The sequence below is a fragment of the Pseudophryne corroboree genome, chromosome 10 (genome assembly GCF_028390025.1).
Source record: "Pseudophryne corroboree isolate aPseCor3 chromosome 10, aPseCor3.hap2, whole genome shotgun sequence".
NCBI lineage: Eukaryota > Metazoa > Chordata > Amphibia > Anura > Myobatrachidae > Pseudophryne > Pseudophryne corroboree.
In genome coordinates, this window is record NC_086453.1 from 168677604 (window position 1) to 168697215 (window position 19612).

General features: G+C 46.3%; 6 non-coding genes and 2 pseudogenes across 6 annotated transcripts; 2 read left to right on the forward strand and 6 right to left on the reverse strand.

Annotated features, from left to right (window-relative positions):
- Positions 1 to 5307: 5307 nt before the first annotated feature.
- On the reverse strand, positions 5308 to 5449 carry LOC134967750 (U1 spliceosomal RNA; annotated as a pseudogene).
- Positions 5450 to 5601: 152 nt separating this feature from the next.
- On the reverse strand, positions 5602 to 5765 carry LOC134967487 (U1 spliceosomal RNA). Its single transcript, XR_010188957.1, has one exon. It is a non-coding gene; the product is annotated as a U1 spliceosomal RNA (small nuclear RNA).
- A 692-nt stretch (positions 5766 to 6457) lies between these two features.
- On the reverse strand, positions 6458 to 6599 carry LOC134967749 (U1 spliceosomal RNA; annotated as a pseudogene).
- Positions 6600 to 6753: 154 nt separating this feature from the next.
- Positions 6754 to 6917, reverse strand: LOC134967450 (U1 spliceosomal RNA). Its single transcript, XR_010188927.1, has one exon. It is a non-coding gene; the product is annotated as a U1 spliceosomal RNA (small nuclear RNA).
- A 671-nt stretch (positions 6918 to 7588) lies between these two features.
- Positions 7589 to 7751, reverse strand: LOC134967782 (U1 spliceosomal RNA). The gene has a single exon (XR_010189159.1). It is a non-coding gene; the product is annotated as a U1 spliceosomal RNA (small nuclear RNA).
- Positions 7752 to 7903: 152 nt separating this feature from the next.
- LOC134967541 (U1 spliceosomal RNA) lies at positions 7904 to 8067 on the reverse strand. Its single transcript, XR_010189002.1, has one exon. It is a non-coding gene; the product is annotated as a U1 spliceosomal RNA (small nuclear RNA).
- Positions 8068 to 9072: 1005 nt separating this feature from the next.
- LOC134967330 (U1 spliceosomal RNA) lies at positions 9073 to 9236 on the forward strand. The gene has a single exon (XR_010188828.1). It is a non-coding gene; the product is annotated as a U1 spliceosomal RNA (small nuclear RNA).
- An 8639-nt stretch (positions 9237 to 17875) lies between these two features.
- Positions 17876 to 17949, forward strand: TRNAN-AUU (transfer RNA asparagine (anticodon AUU)). Its single transcript has one exon. It is a non-coding gene; the product is annotated as a tRNA-Asn (tRNA).
- Positions 17950 to 19612: the final 1663 nt, after the last annotated feature.

The following is a 19612-nucleotide window of genomic DNA, read 5'->3' on the forward strand; positions in this document are numbered from 1 at the left end:
CTACATCACTGACCTTTCTATAACCATCACTGCATTACTGACCCCTCTTTACAGTACACTGACCTCTATATACCTGCTAGTACATCCCTGATGCCTATATTCCCTACGCTACATTCCTGACACCTCTATTCCCTACGCCACATCCCTGACGCCTCTATTCCCTACGCCACATCCCTGACGCCTCTATTCCCTACGCCACATCCCTGACGCCTCTATTCCCTACGCCACATCCCTGACGCCTCTATTCCCTACGCCACATCCCTAACGCCTCTATTCCCTACGCCACATCCCTGACGCCTCTATTCCCTACGCCACATCCCTGACGCCTCTATTCCCTACGCTACATCCCTGACGCCTCTATTCCCTACGCTACATCCCTGACGTCTCTATACAGTACAATGCATTACTGATCCCTCTAGACCATACATCCTCATTACATCAGAGAGATAGTGAAACACTGGAAAAAATAAGGGTATAAGTGGACTACAGAAACTGATGCTCTAAACAAAGGAGAGAGTAAAGCACAAGGGAAAGTGGGCAATTGGAACACCATAGAGAGAGGAGAGATAGAAATGCCTGAAAAAGTAAAGGGGGTTGGGTATGGCATCCAGCGCTCGGGATTCCAGCGGTCACATGATCCCCAATCCTAATACTAACCCTCTGGGGGGGTGGCAGATAGAGCTAACCCTCAGGGTGTGGCAGCTAGGGCTACCTCCCCCCCCCCCTCCTAGTGCCTTCCCTTACACCACCTCCCCTGGTCCAACTCCTAACCCTCCCTCCAATACTCGCCTTCGGGATGTTGGCTGTCTGTGTGCAGGCACCAGTCTCCCAACTGGTGTCAGGATTCCAACATCGGTCAAATGACCGCCGGTATACCGTCTGCCGGGATGGTAAATGTATCCTGAGGACAGGTAGTGAGTGTGGAGGGATAGGTGGTTCAGTAAAATGTAACAGCTCAAACTGCGATCATTCACTGATAAATTGATTTATAGCTCTCCCTTTTTAACCATTGCAATCATAAAAGCAATGTTTTTTAAACTTTTAAATAAAGCTTGTTAGCATCCCCAGCACACTGTATATGCTGGGAGATGTAGTTCTCAATATGAAAACATTTAATTACTGTATGAACTCTAATCCCCCAACTGAAACCTGGATGGTGCCCCTGGCAAGTGACATCCTGGCCAAGGGGTAGATACGCCCCTGAGGGTCAGGGCCAGCAACAGAAATCTTGGGCCCCAGTACACTGATATCTCTCGGGCCCCCTTAACTTGGCAGAGGGATCTTTAAAAAAAAAATGGAGCCTTTGACTCGGACCGTCAGTGAGGCCGGCAGGTGGTTTTCATACTGGGCTATCCAGCTCTTCGGTGGCGGTGGCAGGGACATTCAGAAAAGGGCCAGCACAGCAAAATGCATAATAATGGCAATACAGTATGGACCACAGGGACTGGACAAAGTGATGGGGTAAAAGGAGGGGGGAGGGTTTAGTTGGCCTGTTGACACTGCAGCATACTTACGACTGCAAGGGATATAGGACTCTTGAGTTCACGGGCCAATTTCATGGCAGACTCGGATAGGAGGGCATTGTGGATTCACCAAGGGAATGCTGATGCTGACTCCAAGAAGAAAGGGAGTCTCTTCCCTATGAAGGTGAAGCCTTGTTTGGCGACGGCCTAGTTAATTTGATCTCGGCAGCTCCCGCAGGTAAGTCAACCTTCTTGCTCTATGTTCCCTCTCAACGGATGAAGACGCATCATTATCTAACGCAGTCATTTTGGCCCAATAGATATGCAAGAAGTTAAGATTCCCCTTTCTTTGCAGGTAGAGGAAGGAGAAGGAAGAGGTCTGTAGCCTCTTCAAGATCGCAGGAGCAGAGATTGTCCTCTGCTTCTGCCAAATCCACTGCATGACGCTGGGGCTTTCTTGCAGGAGCCCACACCAGTGGGGGCACGTCTAAAACTCTTCAGTCAGTTCTGGATTCATTCGGACCTGGACTCGTGGGTTTTACAAATAGTGTCCCAAGGGTACAAACTGGGGTTTCAAGACGTTCCCCCTCACCGATTGTTCAAATTGGCCTTAGTCAGCAGGGAGAAGGTTTTTATTCAAGCCTCTTCGTGGTCCCGAAGCCGGACGGCTCAGTCAGACCAATCTTACATCTGAAATCCCTCAATTTCTTCCTAAAGAAATTCAATTTCAAGATGGAATCTCTCAGGGTAGTGATCTCCAGTCCGGAGGAAGGAGATTTCATGGTTTTGGTAGACATAAAGGATGCCTACTTACATGTTCCCATTTAGCCACTGCATCAAGCTACCTAAGGTTTGCAATTCAGGATTGTCATTACCAATTTCAGACGTTGCCGTTTGGTCTGTCCACGGCTCCGAGGATTTTCACCAAGGTGATGGCGGAAATGATGGTTCTCCTTCGCAAGCAAGGAGTCACAATTATCCCGTACTTGGATGATCTCCTGATAAAGGCGAGATCCAGGGACCAGTTGGTGCAAAACATTGCACTCTCCCTGACAGTTCTTCAACAACATGGTTGGCTCCTAAACTTGCCAAAATCGCAGTTGGTCCCAATGACGCGGTTGTTGTTTCTGGGAGTCATACTGGGCACAGAAGAGGCTTTCTTCCAGTGGAAAGGCTATGGAGATCCAGAGTCTGGTCAAACACATTCTGAAACCAGCAAGAGTGTTAATCCATCAATGCATTCGGTTGCTGGGGAAGATGGTTGTGGCCTACGAGGCCATTCAGTTTGGCAGGTTCCATGCCAGAGTGTTCCAGTGGGACCTGTTGCACAAGTGGTCCGGATCCCACCTACACATGCACCGGAGGATAATACTGTCTTCCAAGATCAGAATCTCACTCCATTGGTGGCTGCACAGTTCTCACCTCCTAGAGGGGCGATGGTTCGGGATCCAGGACTGGATCCTAGGGACCACGGATGCAACCCTCCGAGGCTGGGGAGCAGTCACACAGGGGGAAAACGTCCAAGGAAGATGGTCAAGTCAGGAAAGTTGTCTCCACATAAATGTTCTGGAGTTAAGGGCCATTTAATAACTGCAGACACAGTACACACTGGGACGGGTGCCCAGCATCCTCTACAGACTAAGAGAAAAGGATTTACCGGTAGGTATTAAAATCCTAGTTTCTCTAACGTCCTAGAGGATGCTGGGGACTCCGTAAGGACCATGGGGATAGACGGGCTCCACAGAGTTCATGATCTTCACTGAGGTAACGCACAGCACTGCAGCGTGTGCGCCATTGCTCCCATACACCTAACATACTCCGGTCACTGTAAGGGTGCAGGGCGCAGGGGGGGCGCCCTGGGCAGCAATATAAACCTCTTTTTGGCAAAAATATAACATATATACAGCTGGGCACTGTATATATGTATGAGCCCCCGCCAATTTTTCAGATTAAGCGGGACAGAAGCCACCCGCCGAGGGGGCGGGGCTTCTCCCTCAGCACTCACTAGCGCCATTTTTTCTCCACAGCACCGCTGAGAGGAAGCTCCCCGGACTCTCCCCTGCTTATACCACGGTAGAGAAGAGGGTTGAAAAGAGAGGGGGGGGCACATAATTCGGCGCAAATTACATACAGCAGCGCTACTGGACAAACATTAAGTTACTGTGTTATTCCTGGTTTATATAGCGCTGGGGGGTGTGCTGGCATACTCTCTCTCTGTCTCTCCAAAGGGCCTTGTGGGGAAACTGTCTTCAGAAAAAGCATTCCCGGTGTGTGTGGTGTGTCGGTACACGTGTGTCGACATGTCTGAGGAAGAAGGCTATATTAGAGAGGAGCGGGAGCAAATGAATGTGGTGTCTCCGCCGACAGCTGATTGGATGGATATGTGGAATGTTTTAAATGCTAGTGTAAACTCATTGCACAAAAGATTAGACAAGGCTGAAGCTTTGGGACAGTCAGGGTCTCAACCCATGCCTGATCCTATGTTGCGGGGACTGTCAGGGTCTCATAAGCGCCCACTATCCCAGATTGTTGACACAGATACCGACACGGATTCTGACTCCAGTGTCGATTACGATGATGCAAAGTTACAGCCAAAATTGGCAAAATCCATTCGATATATGATTATGGCAATAAAAGATGTTTTGCACATAACAGAGGCACCCCCTGTCCCTGACAAGAGGGTACATATGTACAAGGGAAAGAAGCCTGAGGTAACCTTTGAGGGGTTCACACGAGCTGAACGAGTTATGTGAAAAAGCTTGGGAATCTCCAGATAAAAGACTGCAGATTTCCAAAAGGATTCTTATGGCGTATCCTTTTCCATCAACGGATAGGTTACGATGGGACTCCTCCCCTAGGATGGACAAAGCATTAACACGCACAGCTACAGTTGGAAAATCAAATTTTTTACCTTATGTTCCCTCACAGCATAAGAAAGCTCTGCATTATCAAATGCAGTCCATTCGGTCACAAAGAAACAAGAAAGTGCGAGGTGCGTCCTTTCTTGCCAGAGGTAGGGGCAAAGGAATAAAGCTGCACAACACAGCTAGTTCCCAGGAACAGAAGTCCTCCCCAGCCTCTACAAAATCTACCTCATGACGCTGGGGCTCCAATGGCAGAGTCCGGCCCATGTGATGTCATGCAGCTGCTCTGACTACGCCTCCTGTTTCTCCGTTGCCGACCCCATTTTGAAACCGTGCCCCCGCACCGCTCCATCTCCGACTTGGAAATTGAGTGTTGTTGACCCCATTCCCCCCCCCCTGCACCGATTGACAGGCAGAGGCGATCGCATTATCTGCAGGGTGCCGCAGAAAATGCAGGCGGATGCGTATGCTCTTAGCAGTTTTTGCAGTTGGATTGCGATCCAACCTGAATCAGGCCCCATTACCTATCACAATGCACTGCGGGTAGTACAAAATGGGGTTAATATAGGAGAAAAAAACCCAGAGCTGTGCTCCTTAACTGTCCCTGGTGGCTAGTGGAGCGGCTGCCCAGTAATCAGTGTCCACGCCAGTGCGCACACGGCACGCCCCCATCAGCGGCCTCGTGATCCCGGAGGGCGGTGTGTGTGTGACTGACCTTAGGAAGAAAACGGAGCCTCCGCTGCAGTGACCCAACAACCGGGGCACGGGAGTATACTGCGCAACTGGGAGTGATGGAGCTGCAGTAAAGAGGTCTATTAGACCTAGCCTGCTGCAGCCCTTGTAAGTAAGCAGACGGGAGAAGTCAGGATAGTGCGCAAGGGCATAGAAGGGAGCGGCTCAAGCAAAGAAAAGTGGAAACAGACAGCAAACTAGGCTGGAGAGAGACCTGAGACAAAGAGATCTGAATTTAACGAGAGCCGACCAGGGGAAACACAAATTATGCAGTCAAGTTTCCCACATTTGGGGAAATCGCAGGGGCAGCACACCCAGAGTGCAATGGGTGAGCCTTGCCCTGGGAGAAGCACCTTCATGATCATAGTATCTTACCTGGCAGGTAAGTAGGAGTTGGGCTAGAGCTGAGGAGGGTCGCTGCTCGGGCACCCCCCTGTCAAGTGAAGGAGATCCAACTGAGGCAGCACAAGGGAACTCTCGAAAGAAGAACAAGGCTAGAGGAAGATCTGAGACAAATAAATCTGACTTTTACCAGAGCTGACCAGAGGAAAGCACAAACACAGTCCCCCACTACCACAAATAATGCAGTCGAGTTTCCCACATTTGGGGAAATCACAAGGGTCAGCATACCCAGAATGCAATGAATGAACCTCACCCTGGGAGAACAATCTTCATGACCATGGTATCTCCTATGCAAAAAAAATATGATTTGGGATAGGGCTGGGGAGGGCCGCTGCTCAGGCACATCTCTGTCAAGTAAAGGAGATTCAACTGAGGCAGCACAAGGGAACTCTCATCTGGGGACAACAACTGCAGGGAGAACACATTTTTTCAGATGAACATAGGAGGGCAGAAGGCTGCCTAATACTGAAGCACCCCCAAACAACAAACCAAATGCAACAACTAGTGCAAGCATTCCTGGGGGAAGGCCTGCAGCAGATGGATTTGCATATGGTGATGTCATCCAAGCAGTGGGTCAAAGTTGGCTTCAACCCTCATCTGCATATGAAAAGAGAAAAGGGGCGTGCAGGGCATGGCGGCCTTTTGCGGCGCTTGGATGACCCCTAGTTCGCATTAAACACCTCCACCCTCCTTCGGTGTGGGGCTCATGTTGGCTATGCCCCAGCCCCTGAAGCATTCAAGCTTATTTCTTGCAGCAGCTTGGCACTGTAACAGCTCCAGAGCTGCTCTGTAAGGCAAGTAAAAGGTTGTGGGCCCTGCAGCACTACCTGTAGTTCGCATTGTGCGTTGGAAGGCACAAAGTAAGCAGACGGGAGAAGTCAGGAAAGTGCGCAAGGGCATAGAAGGGAGCGGCTCAAGAAAAGAGAAGTGGAAACAGACAGCAAACTAGGCTGGAGAGAGACCTGAGACAAAGAGATCTGAATTTAACGAGAGCCGACCAGGGGAAACACAAATTATGCAGTAAAGTTTCCCACATTTGGGGAAATCGCAGGAGCAGCACACCCAGAGTGCAATGGGTGAGCCTTGCCCTGGGAGAATCACCTTCATGATCATAGTATCTCACCTGGCAGGTAAGTAGGAGTTGGGCTAGAGCTGGGGAGGGTCGCTGCTCAGGCACCCCCCCCTGTCAAGTGAAGGAGATCCAACTGAGGCAGCACAAGGAAACTCTCGAAAGAAGAACAAGGCTAGAGGAAGATCTGAGACAAATAAATCTGACTTTTACCAGAGCTGACCAGAGGAAAGCACAAACACAGTTCCCCACTACCACAAATAATGCAGTCGAGTTTCCCACATTTGGGGAAATCATAGGGGTCAGCATTCCCAGAATGCAATGAATGAACCTCACCCTAGGAGAACAATCTTCATGACCATGGTATCTCCTATGCAAAATAAGTATGATTTGGGATAGAGCTGGGGAGGGCCGCTGCTCAGGCACATCTCTGTCAAGTAAAGGAGATTCAACTGAGGCAGCACAAGGGAACTCTCATCTGGGCACAACAACTGCAGGGAGAACACATATTTTCAGATGAACATGGGACGGCAGAAGGCTGCCTAATACTGAAGCACCCCCAAACAACAAACCAAATGCAACAACTAGTGCAAGCATTCCTGGGGGAAGGCCTGCAGCAGATGGATTTGCATATGCTGATGTCATCCAAGCAGTGGGTCAAAGTTGGCTTCAACCCTCGTCTGCATATGAAAAGAGAAAAGGGGCGTGCAAGGCATGGCGGCCTTTTGCGGCGCTTGGATGACCCCTAGTTCGCATTAAACACCTCGACCCTCCTTCGGTGTGGGGCTCATGTTGGCTATGCCCCAGCCCCTGAAGCATTCAAGCTGATTTCTTGCAGCAGCTGGGCACTGTAACAGCTCCAGAGCTGCTCTGTAAGGCAAGTAAAAGGGTGTGGGCCCTGCAGCACTACCTGCAGTTCGCATTGTGCATTGGAGGGCACAAAGTAAGCAGACGGGAGAAGTCAGGATAGTGCGCAAGGGCATAGAAGGGAGCGGCTCAAGAAAAGAGAAGTGGAAACAGACAGCAAACTAGGCTGGAGAGAGACCTGAGACAAAGAGATCTGAATTATACGAGAGCCGACCAGGGGAAACACAAATTATGCAGTCAAGTGTCCCACATTTGGGGAAATCGCAGGAGCCGCACACCCAGAGTGCAATGCTTGAGCATTGCCCTGGGAGAAGCACCTTCATGATCATAGTATCTCACCTGGCAGGTAAGTAGGAGTTGGGCTAGAGCTGGGGAGGGTCCCTGCTCGGGCACCCTCCTGTCAAGTGAAGGAGCTCCAACTGAGGCAGCACAAGGGAACTCTCGAAAGAAGAACAAGGCTAGAGGAAGATCTGAGACAAAGAAATCTGACTTTTACCAAAGCTGACCAGAGGAAATCACAAACACAGTCCCCCACTACCACAAATAATGAAGTCGAGTTTCCCACATTTGGGGAAATCACAGGGGTCAGCATACCCAGAATGCAATGAACGAACCTCACTCTGGGAGAACAATCTTCATGACCATGGTATCTCCTATGCAAAATAAATATGATTTGGGATAGGGCTGAGGAGGGCCGCTGCTCAGGCACATCTCTGTCAAGTAAAGGAGATTCAACTGAGGCAGCACAAGGGAACTCTCATCTGGGGACAACAACTGCAGGGAGAACACATTTTTTCAGATGAACATGGGAGGGTAGAAGGCTGCTTAATACTGAAGCACACCCAAACAACAAACCAAATGCAACAACTAGTGCAAGCATTCCTGGGGGAAGGTCTGCAGAAGACGGATTTGCATACGGTGATGTCATCCAAGCAGTGGGTCAAAGTTGGCTGGAACCCTCATCTGCATATGAAAAGAGAAAAGGGGTATGCAGGGCATGGTGGCCTTTTGCGGCGCTTGGATGACCCCTAGTTCGCATTAAACACCCCCACCCTCCTTCGGTGTGGGGCTCATTTTGGCACTTGTGCACTATCCTGACTTCTCCTCCTGTCTGCTTACTTTGTGCCTTCCAATGCACAATGCAAACTACAGGTAGTGCTGTAGGGCCCACACCCTTTTACTTGCCTTACAGAGCAGCTCTGGAGCTGTTACAGTGCCCAGCTGCTGCAAGAAATCAGCTTGAATGCTTCAGGGGCTGGGGCATGGCCAACATGAGCGCCACACTAAAGGAGGGTGGGGGTGTTTAATGCGAACTAGGGGTCATCCAAGCGCCTCAAAAGGCCGCCATGCCCTGCATACCCCTTTTCTCTTTTCATATGCAGACGAGGGTTGAAGCCAACTTTGACCCACTGCTTGGATGACATCACCATATGCAAGTCCATCTGCTGCAGGCCTTCCCACAGGAATGCTTGCACTAGTTGTTGCATTTGGTTTGTTGTTTGGGGGTGCTTCAGTATTAGGCAGCCTTCTGCCCTCCCATGTTCATCTGAAAATATGTGTTCTCCCTGCAGTTGTTGGCCCCAGATGAGAGTTCCCTTGTGCTGCCTCAGTTGAATCTCCTTTACTTGACAGAGATATGCCTGAGCAGCGGTCCTCCCCAGCCCTATCCCAAATCATACTTATTTTGCATAGGAGATACCATGGTCATGAAGATTGTTCTCCCAGGGTGAGGTTCATTCATTGCATTCTGGGTATGCTGACCCCTGTGATTTTCCCAAATGTGGGAAACTCGACTGCATTATTTGTGGTAGTGGGGGACTGTGTTTGTGCTTTCCTCTGGTCAGCTCTGGTAAAAGTCAGATTTCTTTGTCTCAGATCTTCCTCTAGCCTTGTTCTTCTTTCGAGAGTTCCCTTGTGCTGCCTCAGTTGAATCTCCTTTACTTGACAGAGATGTGCCTGCTCAGTGTCAGTTCTCAGTAGTATCCTCATCAGTGCTCAGTATCATTGCTCATTGTCTTGTGCTGCATTGTGGTCCTTAGCATACTACAGTACATTACTAATTTTATGACTAGTTAGCTACTATAACTCATGTTACCCCCGGATCTACCATGTTGATATTTTAAGTATTATAACCTTGGATAGCTTTTTCATTCAGAAATGTATCCATTCCTTTTTTAAATCCAATTACAGAGTCCGCCATTACCACCTTCCCTGGCAGGGAATTCCACATCCTGATTGCCCTAACAGTGAAGAACCCTTTCCTCCATTGCGTTCGGAACTTTCCTCCTGTCGCAGCAAGTGCCCACGTGTCCTAAACTGTGTTCTTTTAATAAATAATTCCTCTGATAACTCTTTGTTATGTATCTTTACATATTTGAAGATATTAATAATATCTCCTCTTAGGCACCTCTTTTCTAGTATATACATATTCAGCCTAGTAAGTCTTTCCTTATAGTACAGCCTTCAGGATCTCTTGCACTTACATGAGCAGCAGAGTGGTGCAATGGAAGTATGCTGGGCTCATAACCCAGAGGTCGATTGATCGAAACTATCCTCTGCTATGTGTATTTTTTTTTTATAATTAAAGTAATCAAAAACTGGGATTCATATTTTGGCTCTTTTATTTTTACTTAAAGTACAATAACTTTTACCATTTTAATTTGTTTTAATAGTATATTGACAGTATTGTTTTCTTTAAAAAATCCACTTGATTTTCTTTACCCTATTACTGAAATGCTAATTGACAAAAACAAACTACATTGTCACCAGAAGAGCAATGCAAAATGTACAAGTGATATATTAAAATCATCTTCCATCTTGAATTTCAATGATGCATTGGGACAACGATTTTGTGAAAACATCTTCACCCTTAAAGAAAGATTTTCTTAATTCCTTACCTGTGTGCTAATTAGATATCACCTTGTTTTCACATTAAACAGACTTCCACATGAGAAAGCAGCAAGGATGCAGTGCCATTAATGTTTCCTGGTGTCAACCTGTATTATTTCAGTAGACATTGAAATGAGGATGCATCTTGCTGCCTTTCCAATGAAGCAAGTTTAATTCAGTAATAGGTGAAAAACCATTCCTACAAAGGTGTTAATCAGAGACTTGGCATTGTGGACACTCTTCAGAGAGCAAATTTGTTAGCATAAAAATAAAGCCAGAAAATGAAGAGCTGTTTAATCACTCAATTGGATTTTTCTGCAAGCATAATTTTTCTCTTACGTCCTAGAGGATGCTGGGGACACCGTAAGGACCATGGGGGATAGACGGGCTCCGCAGGAGACATGGGCACTTTAAGAAAGACTTTAGATCTGGGTGTGCAGTGGCTCCTCCCTCTATGCCCCTCCTCCAGACCTCAGTTTACTACTGTGCCCAGAGGAGACTGGGTGCTTTTCAGGGAGCTCTCCTGAGTTTCCTGACAGAAAGTATATTTGTTAGATTTTTTATTTTCAGGGAGCCTGTTGGCAACAGACTCTCTGCATCGAGGGACGGAGGGGAGAGAAGCACACCTACTTCTGTGAGTTGAAAGGCTCTGCTTCTTAGGCTACTGGACACCATTAGCTCCAGAGGGATCGGTACGCAGGTCTCACCCTCGCCGTCCGTCCCAGAGCCGCGCCGCCGTCCCCCTCGCAGAGCCGGAAGATAGAAGCCGGGTGAGTATGAGAAGAAAAGAAGACATCAGAGGCGGCAGAAGACTTCATGATCTTCACTGAGGTAACGCACAGCAGTAAAGCTGTGCGCCATTGCTCCCATACACCTCACACACGGCAGTCACTGTAAGGGTGAAGGGCGCAGGGGGGGCGCCCTTGGCAGCAATATAGACCTCTCTTTGGCAAAATAAATATATATGCAGCTAGGCACTGTATATATATAAGAGCCCCCGCCATTTTTTTACTTTATTTGTGCGGGACAGAAGCCCGTCGCTGAGGGGGTGGGGCTTCTCCCTCAGCACTCACCAGCGCCATTTTCTCCACAGCACCGCTGAGGGGAAGCTCCCCGGACTCTCCCCTGCTTATACCATGGTAGAAAGAGGGTCTTAAAGAAGAGGGGGCACATAATTAGGCGCATATAGATATGGAAATACAGCGCTACTGGGTAAACATAAAATTGTGTTTTTTTCCTGGGTCATATAGCGCTGGGGTGTGTGCTGGCATACTCTCTCTCTCTGTCTCTCCAAAGGGCCTTGTTGGGGAACTGTCCTCAGATAAGAGGATTCCCTGAGTGTATGGTGTGTCGGTACACGTGTGTCGACATGTCTGAGGTAGAAGGCTCTCCTAGAGAGGAGCAGGAGCAAATTAAGGTGGTGTCTCCGTCGACAACGCCGACACCTGACTGGATGGATATGTGGAATGTTTTAAGTGCTAATGTAAACTTATTGCACAAGAGGTTAGACAAAGCTGAAGCTAGGGAACAGTCAGGGAGTCAACCCATGCCTGTCCCTATGTCGCAGGGACCTTCGGGGTCTCAAAAGCGCCCACTATCCCAAATAGTTGACACAGATACCGACACGGATTCTGACTCCAGTGTCGACTACGATGATGCAAAGTTACAGCCAAAATTGGCTAAATGTATTCGATATATGATTATTGCAATAAAAGATGTTTTGCACATCACAGAGGAACATGACATGAGAGGAAGAGGACATGACACGAGGGTACACATGTATAAGGGAAAGAAACCTGAGATAACCTTTCCCCCCTCACATGAGTTGAACGAATTATGTGAAAAAGCTTGGGAATCTCCAGACAAAAAGCTGCAGATTCCCAAAAGGATTCTTATGGCGTATCCTTTCCCGCCAATGGACAGGACACGGTGGGAATCCTCCCCTAGGGTGGATAAAGCATTGACACGCTTATCAAAAAAGGTAGTGCTGCCATCCCAGGATACGGCTACCATCAGGGACTCTGCTGACCGCAAGCAGGAGGTTACCCTAAAGTCCATTTACACACATTCTGGTACCTTTCTCAGACCGGCAATTGCGTCGGCCGGGGTTGTAGCGCGGTAGCAGCATGGACAGATACATTATCAGCAGAGATTGAGACCCTAGATAAGGATGCTATGTTATTGACCATAGGGCATATAAAAGATGCTGTCCTATATATGAGAGATGCTCAAAGTGACATTAGTCTACTGGGTTCTAGAATAAACGCTATGTCGATTTCTGCTTGACGAGTCCTATGGACCCGGCAATGGACAGGTGATGCCGACTCAAAAAGGCATGGAGGTTTTACCTTACAGGGGTGAGGAATTGTTTGGGGAAGGTCTCTCGGACCTAGTCTCCACAGCTACAGCTGGTAAATCAAATTTTTTGCCTTATATTCCCTCACAGCCTAAGAAAGCACCACATTATCAAATGCAGTACTTTCGATCACAGAGAAACAAAAAAGTACGAGGTGCCTCCTTTCTTGCCAGAGGTAAGGGGAGAGGGAAAAAGCTGCACAACACAGCTAGTTCCCAGGAACAGAAGTCCTCCCCGGCCTCTACAAAATCCACCGCATGACGCTGGGGCTCCGCTAAAGGAGTCCGCCCCAGTGGGGGCACGTCTTCGAGTTTTCAGCCACATCTGGGTTCATTCGCAGGTGGATCCCTAGGCAATAGAAATTGTTTCTCAGGGTTACAAGCTGAAATTCGAAGAGGTGCCTCCTCGCCGGTTTTTCAAATCGGCCCTACCATCTTCTCCCCAGGAAAGGGAGATAGTGTTAAATGCAATTCACAAATTGTATCTTCAACAGTTGGTGGTCAAGGTTCCCCTGCTTCAACAAGGAAAGGGAAATTATTCGACCCTGTTTGTAGTCCCAAAACCGGACGGTTTGGTCAGACCCATATTAAATTTAAAATCCCTGAACCTATACTTGAAAAGGTTCAAGTTCAAGATGGAATCGCTAAGAGCGGTCATCGCCAGCCTAGAAGGAGGGGATTTTATGATATCTCTGGACATAAAGGATGCATACCTTCATGTACTCATTTATCCACCTCATCAGGCATACCTAAGATTTGCGGTACAGTATTGTCATTACCAATTTCAGACGTTGCCGTTTGGTCTCTCCAGAATTTTCCCCGAGAATTTTCACCAAGGTAATGGCGGAAATTATGGTGCTCCTGCGAAAGCAAGGTGTCACAATTATCCCGTACTTGAACGATCTCCTCATAAAAGCGAGATCAAGAGAGCAGTTGCTGAACAGCGTATAACTTTCACTGAAGGTGTTACAGCAACACGGCTGGATTCTCAATATCCCGAAGTCGCAGTTGGTTCCTACGACTCGTCTGACTTTGCTTGGGCATGATTCTGGATACGGACCAGAAAAGGGTTTATCTTCCGATAGAAAAGGCCCAGGAACTCATGACTCTGGTCAGGAACCTATTGAAACCAAAACAGGTGTCAGTGCATCACTGCACTTGAGTCCTGGGAATGATAGTGGCATCATACGAGGCCATTCCCTTCGGCAGGTTCCATGCGAGGATCTTGCAATGGGACCTACTGGACAAGTGGTCCGGGTCACATCTACAGATTCATCAGTTGATCACCATGTCCCCCAGGGCCAGGGTATCTCTCCTGTGGTGGCTGCAGAGTGCTCACCTTCTAGAGGGCCGCAGGTTCGGCATTCAGGACTGGATCCTGGTGACCACGAACGCGAGCCTCCGAGGTTGGGGAGCAGCCACACAGGTAAGAAATTTCCAAGGTCTTTTGTCAAGTCAGGAGACTTGTCTTCACATCAACATCCTGGAGCTAAGGGCCATATACAACGCCCTGCGTCAAGCGGAGACCTTACTTCGCGACCAACCAGTTCTGATCCAGTCAGACAACGTCACCGCAGTAGTTCATGTAAACTGCCAAGGCGGCACAAGGAGCAGAGTGGCGATGGCGGAAGCCACCAGAATTCTTCGCTGGGCGGAGAATCATGTAAGCGCACTGTCAGCAGTGTTCATTCCGGGAGTGGACAACTGGGTAGCAGACTTCCTCAGAAGACACGACCTACATCCAGGAGAGTGGGGACTTCATCAGGAAGTCTTCGCACAGATTGCAAGTCGGTGGGGACTGCCCCAGATAGACATGATGGCGTCCCGCCTCAACAAAAAGCTACAGAGGTATTGCGCCAGGTCAAGAGACCCTCAGGCAGTAGCTATAGACGCCCTAGTGACACCGTTGGTGTTCCGGTCGGTCTATGTATTTCCTCCTCTACCTCTCATACACAAGGTGTTGATAATAGTAAGAAAAAGAGGAGTGAGAACAATTCTCATTGTTCCAGATTGGCCACAAAGTACCTGGGTTCCAGATCTGCAGGAAACGCTCACAGAAGATCCGTGGCCACTTCCTCTAAGACAGGACCTGTTGCAACAGGGGCCCTGTCTGTTCCAAGACTTACCGCGGCTGCGTTTGACGGCATGGCGGTTGAACGCCGGATCCTAGCGGAAAAGGGTATTCCAGATGAGGTCATTCCTACGCTAATAAAGGCTAGGAAGGACGTGACATCTAAACATTATCACTGTATATGGCGAAAATATGTTTCTTGGTGTGAGGCCAGGAATGCTCCTACGGAAGAATTCCACCTGGGCCACTTCCTTCACTTCCTACAAACTGGAGTGAATTTGGGCCTAAAATTAGGCTCTATTAAGGTTCAGATTTTGGCCTTATCCATTTTCTTTCAAAAGGAATTGGCCTCTCTCCCTGAAGTAAGTACAAACTTTTGTAAAGGGAGTACTGCATATTCAGCCTCCTTTTGTACCTCCGGTGGTGCCTTGGGACCTTAACGTGGTGTTAAGGTTATGGTTTGAACCACTTAAAACGGTGGAGTTGAAATATCTCACTTGGAAGGTGGTCATGTTATTAGCCTTGGCTTCCGCTAGGCGAGTGTCGGAATTAGCGGCTTTATCACATAAAAGCCCCTATCTGGTTTTCCATATGGATAGAGCGGAATTGCGGACCCGTCCTCAATTCCTGCTAAAAGTGGACTCATCCTTTCATATGAACCAACCTATTGTGGTGCCTGTGGCTACGCGTGACTTGGAGGATTCCGAGTCCCTTGATGTGGTCAGGGCTTTGAAAATTTACGTGGCCAGAATGGCTAGAGTCAGAAAAACAGAAGCACTGTTTGTCCTGTATGCAGCCAACAAGATTGGCGCCCCTGCTTCAAAGCAGACTATTGCTCGCTGGATCTGTAACACGATTCAGCAGGCGCATTCTATGGCGGGATTGCCGTTGCCTAATTCAGTTAAGGCCCATTCCACTAGGAAGGTGGTCTCTTCTTGGGCAGCTGCCCGAGGGGTCTCGGCACTACAGCTGTGCCGAGCTGCTACTTGGTCGGGTTCAAACACCTTTGCAAAGTTCTATAAGTTTGATACTGGCTGAGGAGGACCTCCTGTTTGCTCAATCGGTGCTGCAGAGTCATCCGCACTCTCCTGCCCGTTTGGGAGCTTTGGTATAATCCCCATGGTCCTTACGGAGTCCCCAGCATCCTCTAGGACGTAAGCGAAAATAAGATTTTAAACCTACCGGTAAATCTTTTTCTCGTAGTCCGTAGAGGATGCTGGGCGCCCGTCCCAAGTGCGGACTACTTCTGCAAGACTTGTATATAGTTATTGCTTACATAAGGGTTATATGTTAGTTTTCATCGGTCTTGGACTGATGCTATGTTGTTTTCATACAGTTAACTGGGTAGTATATCACAAGTTATACGGTGTGATTGGTGTGGCTGGTATGAATCTTGACCTTGGATTAACAAAAATCCTTTCCTCGTACTGTCCGTCTCCTCTGGGCACAGTTTCTCTAACTGAGGTCTAGAGGAGGGGCATAGAGGGAGGAGCCAGTTCACACCCAGACCTAAAGTCTTTCTTAAAGTGCCCATGTCTCCTGCGGAGCCCGTCTATCCCCCATGGTCCTTACGGAGTCCCCAGCATCCTCTACGGACTACGAGCAAAAGATTTACCGGTAGGTTTAAAATGTTATTTTTTTCTCTGCAACCCACTGCTAAATTGTGCTTCCTAGCTGTTTTTTATAAAATCACTTAATTAAATCTAACTCTGATTACGTCAGAGAAGGCCAGGTACCCTACACCATAAGAGGGGGTTTGAAATTTTGACTTGTCTACTTAAAGATCACCAAAATCTGATCACAAGGTCACTTAAGTCCCTGGGTGGGATTAAACCTCCAACCTTTTGGTTAATAGCCCATGTAAGTGCAAGAGATCCTGAAGCACTCACTCATCATGGGAAAGTACCAATGTGTTTCTTACAAAAATTCTCCAGATTATTGACTTTTTAAAGTTTTTCTAGGAAACGTTCTAGATGAATGCTTATTAGCCTTTGTCAGTATCTACTTTTGCAAAGTGTCTCTGTGGCGCAATCGGTTAGCATGTTCGGCTATTAACCAAAAGGTTGGTGGTTCAATCCCACCCAGGGATGTAATTGACCTTGTAATCAGATTTTGGTGATCTTTAAGTAGACAAGTCAAAATTTCAAACCCCCTCTTATGGTGTAGGGTACCTAGCCTTCTCTGATGTAATCAGAGTTAGATTTGATTAAGTGATTTTATAAAAAAAACAGCTAGGAAGCACAATTTAGCAGTGGGTTGCAGAGAAAAAAAAATTATGCTGGCAGAAAAGTCCAATTGAGTGATTAAACAGCACTTCATTTTCTGATTTTATGTTTATGCTAACAAATTTGCTCTCTGAAAAGTGTCCACAAAGCCAAGTCTCTGATTAACACCTTTGTAGGAATGTTTTTTCACATATTACTGAATTAAACTTGCTACATTGGAAAGGCAGCAAGATGCATCCTCATGTCAATGTCTACTGAAATAATACAGGTTGACACCAGGAAACATAAACGTCACTGCATCCTTGCTGCTTTCTCATGTGGAAGTCTGTTTAATGTGAAAACAAGGTAATATCTAATCAGCACACAGGTAAGGAATTAAGAAAATCTTTCTTTATGGGTGAAGATGTTTCTCACAAAATTGTTGTCCCAATGCATCATTGAAATTCAAGATGGAAGATGATTTTAATATATCACTTGTACATTTTGCATTGCTCTTCTGGTGACAATGTAGTTTGTTTTTGTCAATTACCATTTCAGTAATAGGGTAAAGAAAATTAAGTGGATTTTTTAAAGAAAACAATGCTGTCAATATACTATTAAAACAAATTAAAATGATAAAAGTTAATGTACTTTAAGTAAAAATAAAAGAGCCAAAATATCAATCCCAGTTTTGGATTACTTTAATTAACAAAAAACAATGCATATAGCAGAGGATAGTTTAAATCTGACTACCTCTGGGTTATGGGCCCAGCATGCTTCCGTTGCAGTACTCTGCTGTTCATGTAAGTGCAAGAGATCCTGAAGCACTCACTCATCATGGGAAAGTACCAATGTGTTTCTTACAAAAACTCTCCAGATTATTGACTTTTTAAAGTTTTTCTAGGAAACGTTCTAGATGAATGCTTATTAGCCTTTGTCAGTATGTACTTTTACGAGGTGTCTCTGTGGTGCAACCGGTTAGCATGTTTGGCTATTAACCAAAAGGTTGGTGGTTCAATCCCACCCAGGGATGTAATTGACCTTGTGATCAGATTTTGGTGATCTTTAAGTAGACAAGTCAAAATTTCAAATCCCCTCTTATGGTGTAGGGTACCTGGCCTTCTCTGATGTAATCAGAGTTAGATTTGATTAAGTGATTTTATAAAAAAACAGCTAGGAAGCACAATTTAGCAGTGGGTTGCAGAGAAAAAAAATTATGCTGGCAGAAAAGTCCAATTGAGTGATTAAACAGCTCTTCATTTTCTGACTTTATTTTTATGCTAACAAATTTGCTCTCTGAAAAGTGTCCACAAAGGTGATTAACACCTTTGTAGGAATGTTTTTTCACATATTACTGAATTAAACTTGCTACATTGGAAAGGCAGCAAGATGCATCCTCATTTCAATGTCTACTGAAATAATACAGGTTGACACCAGGAAACATAAACGTCACTGCATCCTTGCTGCTTTCTCATGTGGAAGTCTGTTTAATGTGAAAACAAGGTAATATCTAATCAGCACACAGGTAAGGAATTAAGAAAATCTTTCTTTATGGGTGAAGATGTTTCTCACAAAATTGTTGTCCCAATGCATCATTGAAATTCAAGATGGAAGATGATTTTAATATATCACTTGTACATTTTGCATTGCTCTTCTGGTGACAATGTAGTTTGTTTTTGTCAATTACCATTTCAGTAATAGGGTAAAGAAAATTAAGTGGATTTTTTAAAGAAAACAATGCTGTCAATATACTATTAAAACAAATGAAAATGATAAAAGTTATTGTATTTTAAGTAAAAATAAAAGAGCCAAAATATCAATCCCAGTTTTTGATTACTTTAATTATAAAAAAAAAAATGCACATAGCAGAGAATAGTTTCGATCAATCGACCTCTGGGTTATGGGCCCAGCATGCTTCCATTGCACTACTCTGCTGCTCATGGAAGTGCAAGAGATCCTGAAGGCTAAATTGATTAAAGGCCTAAAAGTACTAGACTATAAGGAAAGACTTACTAGGCTGAATATGTATACACTAGAAAAGAGGTGCCTAAGAGGAGATATTATTAATATCTTCAAATATGTAAAGATACATAACAAAGAGTTATCAGAGGAATTATTTATTAAAAGAACACGTGGTCACTCGCTGCGACTGGATGAAAGTTCAGAACGCAATGGAGGAAAGGGTTCTTCACTGTTAGGGCAATCAGGATGTGGAATTCCCTGCCAGGGAAGGTGGTAATGGCGGACTCTGTAATTGGATTTAAAAAAGGAATGGATACATTTCTGAATGAAAAAGCTATCCAAGGTTATAATACTTAAAATATCAACATGGTTAATCAGGGGGTAACATGAGTTATAGTAGCTACCTAGTCATAAAACATTATTCAGCAAGTATGTAGAATCATCACAACTTAAAACAGGTTGAACACGATGGGCAATTTGCCTCTATTCAACCTCAAAAACTATGTTACTATATGTTACTATATTACTATGTTACTGTAGTATACAGAACACCACAATGAAATGAGCAGTGATAGTGAGCACTGATGAGGATACTAGAACTGACACTGAGCAGCAAGATGCAGCACTAGACACTGGACTAGTATATTAGTAATGTACTGTAGTATGCTGAGCACCACAATGCAGCACAAGAGCAGTGATACTGAGCACTGATGAGGATACTACTGAGAACTGAC